General features: G+C 38.5%; 1 long non-coding RNA gene across 1 annotated transcript in view; it reads right to left on the bottom strand.

The window, feature by feature from the left end:
- Positions 1 to 302: 302 nt before the first annotated feature.
- LOC104650658 (uncharacterized) overlaps positions 303 to 8,610 on the bottom strand; it is a 39,884-nt gene continuing 31,576 nt past the window's right edge. The window contains exons 2-3 of the long non-coding RNA XR_744251.3: positions 2,976 to 3,147; positions 303 to 2,311 (exon numbers count right to left, since the gene is read on the bottom strand). This is a non-coding gene — a long non-coding RNA (uncharacterized LOC104650658). The remainder of the gene's footprint in view (positions 2,312 to 2,975; positions 3,148 to 8,610) is intronic.

Raw genomic sequence — 8,610 nt, 5'->3', positions numbered from 1 at the left:
CTGTGCTGTTGCTTCCTCCTATTAGCTCTGCTAAAATGCACCCAAAGAAAAGAAAATACAAGTGCATACAATTAGCAATGGAAATTATTAATAGGAGCCAGAGATTCAATCCATTCTACAAGTAATTCTGCAGTGATTTTAGTAATTGATAGTAATTAAACACTAATTAATTCATTTCCTAAGTAATGCATTTACTTTATTTATGGGTATTCACTTTAATTACACTTGTTTGCATTGCTTGGGTTAAGTAATACAAATTTACTCTCTTTTCTGAAAATATTTATTTGGGCTTCTTTAAGTCATTCTTTGAGAATGTGTGAGAACAAAGACTAATTGCTTTGAATTGCAGCTAGGCACATTGATTTCTCACTTTGGAATGTGGAGCTAATGAAAAGTGAAGCTTTTCTGACTTCTCTGTTGGGCCTTATCTTCTTTTTCCTCATTCTGGTCCAGCTGTCTGGCAAACAGTCCCTCTGTGTTTTTCTCAGAAAAGATTTGGGAATTAGCTGCCCGTGGGCCTGAAATATCAGGGAATATCAGTCTCAGCTTTGGCCCTCACTTGTGATAAGCAGGATGAGCCCAGAAAGACATGGCAACCGTGTGTCTGTTCTTTGGGTTGAGCGCTCATTAGCTATTTCAGTAAGACTCCCAGGATTGGAAGCAAAGCACTGAGGGCCACCCAGCCCACTTATTTCTCCCTATTGGCCATGTGGCCTGGCTTCAGACACTGCTGCTGAAGGGCACGCTTCTGATATTTCGCCTCTGAGCAGCTCCAACTCTTAGAAACCCTTCCTCACACTGAGCCTAAATCTGTCACTTTAAGATGCTCTTCCTCCCTGCCCACCCCAACCTGCCCTACCCATAGGGCCACAGAGAGTGAGTCCAATCTCTAATCCAAAGACCAGCCTGTTCAACACTTCATAATAAACATGGTGGCACCAGACATTCCAATTTCTTCAACTATTCTCAAGTAGAATATTTTATTCTACAGCATCCTGTTTGCTGAAGGAACTCCAGCCTATTTTCATCCTCCCTAAAAGATGTGACTGGCTATGATCTGACTATTACAAGGAAAAATAGAAATGACCTCTTTTAATGACATCTCTGTTCTTTCATTAACGACTGCATTAACTTGGGTTGTTCATATTACAATACCGTGTTTGAGTTTTTAGCAATAGGCAGTGTGACGAGCATTCCTGAGATCTGTTATGAATAATGGGCAAGTCAAAAGTATAAAAGAGACTCTAGGTTACAGAAAAAATTTAGAAATTCCACCCTGGACATCAGCTCTACACAAAGGAGTTTCTCCTTTTGGCCCATTTTGCCTTCCTTTTAAAAAAACGATTTGAAATATTTAATTGATAAAGATTGAATGTATCCAAGGTGTACAACATGATAATTTGATATACATATACATTGTGTAATGAATGCCATAATCAAATTAATTAACACATCCATCATCACCCATCCTGTACAGTAGAGACCCAGGACTTGCTCATCTTATAACTTAAAGTTTGTATCCTTTGACCAACATCTTTCCAATTCTCCCAAGACCCTGACAACCACTATTCTATTCTCTGCTTCTGTGAGTTTGACTTTTTTAGATTCCACATGTAAGTGAGATCTTGCGGTTTTTGCCTTTCTGTGTCTGGCTTATTTCACTTAGTATGATGTCCTCTGGGTTCATTAATGTCTTCAGAAATGACAGGAATTCCTTCCTTTTTATGTCTGAATAATATTCTATGGTATATATGTACCATGACTTCTTTATCCATTCATTTGTTGATGGACACTTCAACTGCTCCCATGGCTATTATAAATAATGATGCAATGAATATGGAGTGCAGATATCTCTTTGAAATACTGATTTTATTTCCTTTGAATATGTGTCCAGAATAGGGATTGATGGATCATTTGACAGTTTTATTTTTTTTTGAGAGTCCTTCATATTTATTTTTATAATGGCTTTACCAACTTATATTCCCACCAACAGTGTGCAAATATGTTCTTTTCTTCTCACACTCACCAACACTTCTTTCTTGTTTACTTGATAACAGCCATCCTAACAAACATGAGGTGATATTTTATTGTGGTTTTGATTCACATTTTCCTGATGATAAGTGAGGTTGAGCATCATTTTATACAAAGCATGTTTCATCTCAGACTTCCCAGGAGCAAAATTGGTCAGGGGCCAGCAACAGACAGGAAGCCTGCAGGATAAGGATGGAAAATATGCCAACAGTCAACGATGGATTCTTTTGGCAGTCATGTTGTCCTTTCATTGTTCAAGACCCCAATCCTCCCCTTCATCCTGGGAAGAGAAGGAAGACAAGGTAAGAGAGCAGTGACTGAAACAAGAAGAGACAGGAAAATTGGGGGTGGGTCTGTCTTCTGGGAAGTCCCGAGATGAATGTTTGTGAAAAGTACATGACAATGCTAAAAGAGGAAATTTTATATATACTTAATATCTATACCTCAGGGGCTTCAATGCCAAGGTCTGGTGCACCATTTTTTTTTTTTTTTCACTATGGGGCAGTAGAAGGGCTAATTGGTCTGGAGGAAGCAAGAATGAGAAGTTAAGGCTCTGCAGCAGGCTTATTGCTCATTCACTGGCCTCTGTAGCCACTGGGGTCCTTGCATCTGAGGCTAGAGCCTTACCAGAGGAAGGAAGTGGAAGGGCAGGGAAGGCGAAGTCAGAGGCTTGAGCCAGGAACTGTCCAGCCAGGAAATTGCTAAATCAGCCCTCACTTCTGAGCACAGAGGGTCCAAGGAAGCTGCTGCCAGGACCTAACTTCTGAAAATACACCTTTCCAAGGTGGGCAGGAGGTGGTGGAAATAGCCACACAACCAAATTACTACAGTTATAATTGAATATAAGCTGCTAAAGAGTTATGCTGGAGAATGGAGTGGGCTACGGTGATGGAAGAAAGTCTCATTTTAGGCCTAGGGAAACACGTGCTCTTGATAGAGGATACCTGGATACCCAAAGGAGCAGGATGGCAAGCGTGACCATAATTTCCATGGTTGATGGAGCTTCTTTTTCATTTGGAAGATAGTCCTTGACTTCTAATTTCCTTACTAATGTTTGGCACCTTAGAAATTTACTTCCATTCTATAAAATAACTCCTGCCTGACTATCTTTTGAAACTTCAAAAGGAAGGATTTTCAACGACATGGAAGTGAATATAGCAGTAATACAGATGTGTGTGCATTTTACTAAAAACTTGTGTGTGTATGTGAATGTGCACACCATCTACAGATACACAAATGTGTGTGGTTTGGTCTTATCAGCATTCAGTGTAGAATGTGCATCTGCTAATCAGTTCAAGATCCAGAAAAGTAGCTTTTGATAGAAGAAATCTATTACTAGCCAGCTGGCTGTGAAAAACTGTACCTGTTCCATAAAGACAAGTCTGTTTTCATCCCTTACACACACACACACACACACACACACACACACACACACACACACACAATCATGTGACCAGGGTATGCCACAAGGGAAATCAGCTAAGAATTCATGACAAAGTCCCTGAAGAGGGGAAAAAAAATCAAGGTTCTTTGAATTTAGGTTTTTTTTTTTTTTTTTTTTTTTTTTTTTTGAACTGCAATGAGATTTCAGGACCAGAATCTTTAACATGTTGTTTTATAATTAAAGAAGGAAGTCAGGAAAGCAGGCAAGGTGAGGGGAGGGAGGGATGGGAAGGGGAAGGAGGAAAAATGGGAGGAAGGGAGGACTCTTGCAGACACAGAGGAGTGTGCCTCAATCAGTAACTATTAAATGAAAAATAATAATTATGGGAATAAAGTGCGCATGACCAGCATATAGTCCAAATCATCTCCTCTGCCTGTCTCATCGTCTTTGGAGGAGTGGCATTTAAGTATTGACTGGAGTTACATCCCCTGAACCATTCCTCACTGGGATTTGGTTCTGAGAGTATAATGTTAACTAAACTTTAAGGAAATGAGAGCCTGAAAGAGAAATGAAATCAAATGGAATATAATGGAGAAAAATGATGAGACACTATTAAGAATTAAGTTCATTCTCCTATTTGCTGCTAATGAGGATTCTTTGCCTTGGTTTCTTGTCCCAAATGAAATCCTCTCCACATTCAATATGAGTTGTATATTGGACTATATTTAGATAAGGAGATTCCTGAACCAGAAAAATAAGCAGAGCCTAGTCTATCCTATTTAAAAAGAATAATTCAAATGGATAGCAAAACGCCATCCCCACCATTCAGCATAGTGTATGCTGGAACAAGCTAACTATTCTGACCAGCCTTTTGCTCAAAATGCATTTCATAATCAAGAGACTAATTACTAAAAGGCCCTCACTGACATGAGAAAGAACGGGCAAAGCAAGTCACCCAGTAATTCCACACCTATTCAAAGACTAGAGGCCTAAAATGAAGCAAGATTAGCTGAATACACCACACAGAATCAAATCAAGGTTCAGAATCCAAGTTCAGGGTTTAAGGAATCAAAATAACAATCAAGAAAACATTTTGTTGGATATTCGTTTGTTCTGATATATGATAATTCTGCTTATTGCTGTCACCCGATTGAAAACTTCATCCCCATTTCTTTTCTAGTCCCTACCTATATAATACCTTCCCCCTTAAAACACTCAGATATACACCTACAGGCATGTATATGCTTGTGCCCATGTAAACATACCTTCATGCCAAAACCAGCTGCTTCTCTTCATGTATTGCTCTTCTACCTGTGTTTGACACCATCAGTCATCCTCCCCTCACCCCACCTTGGTTACTGAGACGCTAACTCTCTTCGGTTTTCTTCCAACCATGTGTAATTGAATATACCAGTAATCTTAATATGTGTGCATTTTTGTCTAAATGTGTGTGTGTGTGTGTGTGTGTGTGTGTGTGTGTGTTCGTGTTTGTGCTCAGGCTAACTAGAGACAATACACAGATGTGTTTCTACTTCCTTGTTCTCCTCTCTCTTTTCCCTTGTCCTGAATATAGATATTTAACTCCAGCAGCCTTTTGCCCTTCAATCTTTCCTCTGTATCTTTCCCCACAACTAGACGTTCACTTATAAGGCTTCCATTAGCCCCTCTATAAATATGATTATCAACTTCAGCTCTGAAATCAGTCCCGAGTGCCACTTCCAAATGTTCAATTATTTGCTGAAATTTTCCATCTACGTGCTCCCACCAGTGCTTTAAACTCAATACATGCCAAACTAAACTCACCTTTCATCCTTTAGACCAATCAAAAAAGAAATCTCTCCAGTCTGTGTTCCTTATGTGTGTTATAACATCTCCATCATCTCAAGTCCCAATCCTTCAACATCATCTTTCCCTTTGTTGAGCTTCCTCAATATTGGGTCATTCATATTTCTTTTACCTACCTCTGCCACCACCCTAATTCACACTCAGTATTCATCATCTGGATTACTGTAATAGCCTCTTAACCGCTTTTGATGCCTCTACTCTTCTGTATCTCTAAATTTGTTTTATAGATCCCTATCAAAGTGATCTTCTGAAAGCACTACTTTATTTTACTCATCTGTCTAAAAAACTTCCTGTCTCCTGATTCACCAGGTCCAAAATTTAAGCTTCCTTAATTTCACTCAGAGTTTCCCACAATCTAACATAGACAGATCACACCTCTTGCCCTCCCTTCACCCAGCCCAGGTGTTTTGGCCAGACCGAATTGCTTGTCATTCACTGTATATCAGTGTTTCCAATTATGTGCGATTGTCCCTTGGGTTTACTCAACCTGGAAAGCTGTGTCCATTTCCACAGGTGTAAATCCTTTGCTCAAATTTCTTCTCCTCTTAGGAGTCATCCCTGATCTCCAGCTGGAATCAAGGTTATATCCCTCTGCTCTCGTTTTATCTATTCCTTTCCTGACCCTAATCATTTTCTTGTTTTTTTCAACTTTCATTTTAGATTCAGTGGGTACATGTGCAAGTTTGTTACCTGGACATACTGAGTGATGCTGAGGTTTGGGGTAAAAATGATCCCATTACCCAGGTACTGTGCATAGTAGTTACTCTTTCAACATTTTGCCCATCTTGCCCTCCCCCTTCTCAAAGTCCCCAGTTTCTGTTGCTGCCATATTTATATCCATGGATACCCAATGTTTAGCTCCTTCTTATATGGGAGAAAATGCGTATTTGGTTTTCTGTTCCTACATTAATTCACTTAGGGTAATAGCCTCCAGCTGCATCCATGTTGCTGCAAAGGACATGATTTTAACTTTTATGGCTGCATAGTATTCCATGGTATATATGCACCACATTTTCCTTATCCAATACATCATCAATTGGCACCTAGGTTGATTTCATGACTTTGCTATTGTGAATAGTGGGGTGACGAACATATAAGTGCATGGTTTTTTTTTGGTATAAATAATTGTTTTCTTTTGGATGTATACTCAGTAATGGGATTGCTGGGTCAAATGGTAGTTCTGCTCGAAGTTCCTTGAGAAATCTCCTGCTTTGCACCGTGGCTGAACTAATTTACATTCCCACCAACAATGTATAAGCATTCCCTTTTCTCCACAGCCTTACCATACTCTATTCTTTGTGGATCATTTTTTGAGATAGATCTCCCTCTGTCACCCAAGTTGAGTGCAGTGGCATGAACATGGCTCATGCAACCTTGACCTCCTGGCCTCAAGTAAGTTTCTTATCTCAGCCTCCTGTGTAGCTTGGACTGTAGGTATGTGCCACCACACTTGGCTTTTTTTTTTTTTTTTTTTTTTTTTGTCAATTTTGATCAATTTTTTTTTAAAGATGGAATCTCGTCACACTGCCCAGGCTGATCTTGAACTTCCAGGCTCAAGTGACCTTCCTGCCTCTTCCTCCCAAAGTGCTGGGCTTACAGGCATGAGCCAAGGCACTTGGCCTTGACTTTTCAATAATAGCCATTCTGACTGGTATGAAATAATATTTCATTGTGATTTTGATTTGTATACCTCTGATGATTAGTGATATAAAGCATTTTTAATATGTTTGTTACCACTTTTATGTCTTCTTTTGAGAAGTGTCTGTTCATATCATTTGCCCATTTTTCAATGATGTTATTTGTTTTTGTTTTTGTTTTTGTTTTTGTTTTTTTTTGCTTGTTGAATTAAGTTCCTTATAGATTCAGGATGTTAGACCTTTGTCAGATGCATAGTTTGCAAGTATTTTCTCTCTTTCTTTAGGTTGTATGTTTATTCTGTTAATAGTTTCTCTTACTGTTCAAAAGTTCTTTTGTTTAATTGGGTACCACTTATCAATTTTGTTTTAGTTTGAAATTACTTTTGAGGACTTAGTCATAAATTGTTTCCCAAAGCCAATGTCTAGAATGGTGTTTCCTAGGTTTTCTTCTAGGATTCTCATAGTTTGAGGTCTTACATTTAAATCTTTATTCCATCATGTGTTGATTTTTGTAGATGGTGGAAAGTAAGGGTCCAGTTTCATTCTTCTATATATGCCTAGCCAGCTATCCCAGCACCATTTGTTGAACAGAGAGCCCTTTTCTTACTGTTTATTTTTGTCAACAGATTGTTGTAAGTGTGTGGCTTTATTTCCAGGTTCTCTATTCTATTCTGTTTCACTGGGCCATGGGTCTGTTTTTGTACCAGTATCATGCTGTTTTGATTACTGTAGCCTTACAGTAAAGTTTGAAGTAGAATAACGTGATGCCTCTAGCTTTATTCTTTTTGCTTAGTATTGCTTTGGCTATTCAGGCTCTTTTTTGGCTCCATATGAATTTTAGGATAGTTTTTTTCTAGTTCCGTAAAAAACATCAGTAGTTTGATAGGAATAGCTTTGCATCTGTATATTGCTTTAGGCAGGATGTCCATTTTAATGATACTAATTCTTCCTATTCATGAACATGGAATGTTTTTCCATTTGTTTGTGTCATCTATGACTTATTTCAGCAGTGTTATGGATATTTTATCTCCTTGGTTTGTTACATTTCTAGGTACTTCATTTTTTGTGTGGCTATTGTAAATGAGATTGCCTTCTTAATTTGGCTTTCAGCTTGAATGTTATTGGCATATAGAAATGCTACTGATTTCTGTACATTGATTTTGTAACCTGAAACTTTACTGATGTCATTTATTATTTCCTGGAGGCTTTTGGCAGAGTCTTTAGGATTTTCTAGGTATAGGATCATATCATCTATGAGGAGAGATAGTTTGACTTCTTCTTTTCTTATTTGGATGCCTTTTATGTCTTCTTTTGTCTGACTGCTCTGGCTAGCACTTCCAGTACTATGTTGAATAGGAGTGGTAAAGTGGGCATCCTTGTCTCGTTCCAGTTCTCAAGGGGAATGCTTCCAGTTTTTGCCCATTTAGTATGATGTTGGCTCTGGGTTTGTCATTGATGGCTCTTATTATTGTGAGTTATGTTCTTTCAATGCCTCATTTCCTGAGGGTTTTTATCATGAAGGATGCTGGATCTTATTGATAGTTTTTCCATGTCTATTGAGATGATCATATAATTTTTGTTTCACACTTACTGATTTACAGATATTAAACTGAACTCATATACCAGGAATAAAGCCTGCTTGATCATGGTAAATTAACTTCTTGGTATGCAGTTGAATCCAGTTTGCTCGTATTTTGTTGAGGATATCTGCAT

The sequence above is a fragment of the Saimiri boliviensis genome, chromosome 6, assembly GCF_048565385.1.
Source record: "Saimiri boliviensis isolate mSaiBol1 chromosome 6, mSaiBol1.pri, whole genome shotgun sequence".
NCBI lineage: Eukaryota > Metazoa > Chordata > Mammalia > Primates > Cebidae > Saimiri > Saimiri boliviensis.
This window is presented reverse-complemented; position numbering and strand designations above follow the sequence as displayed.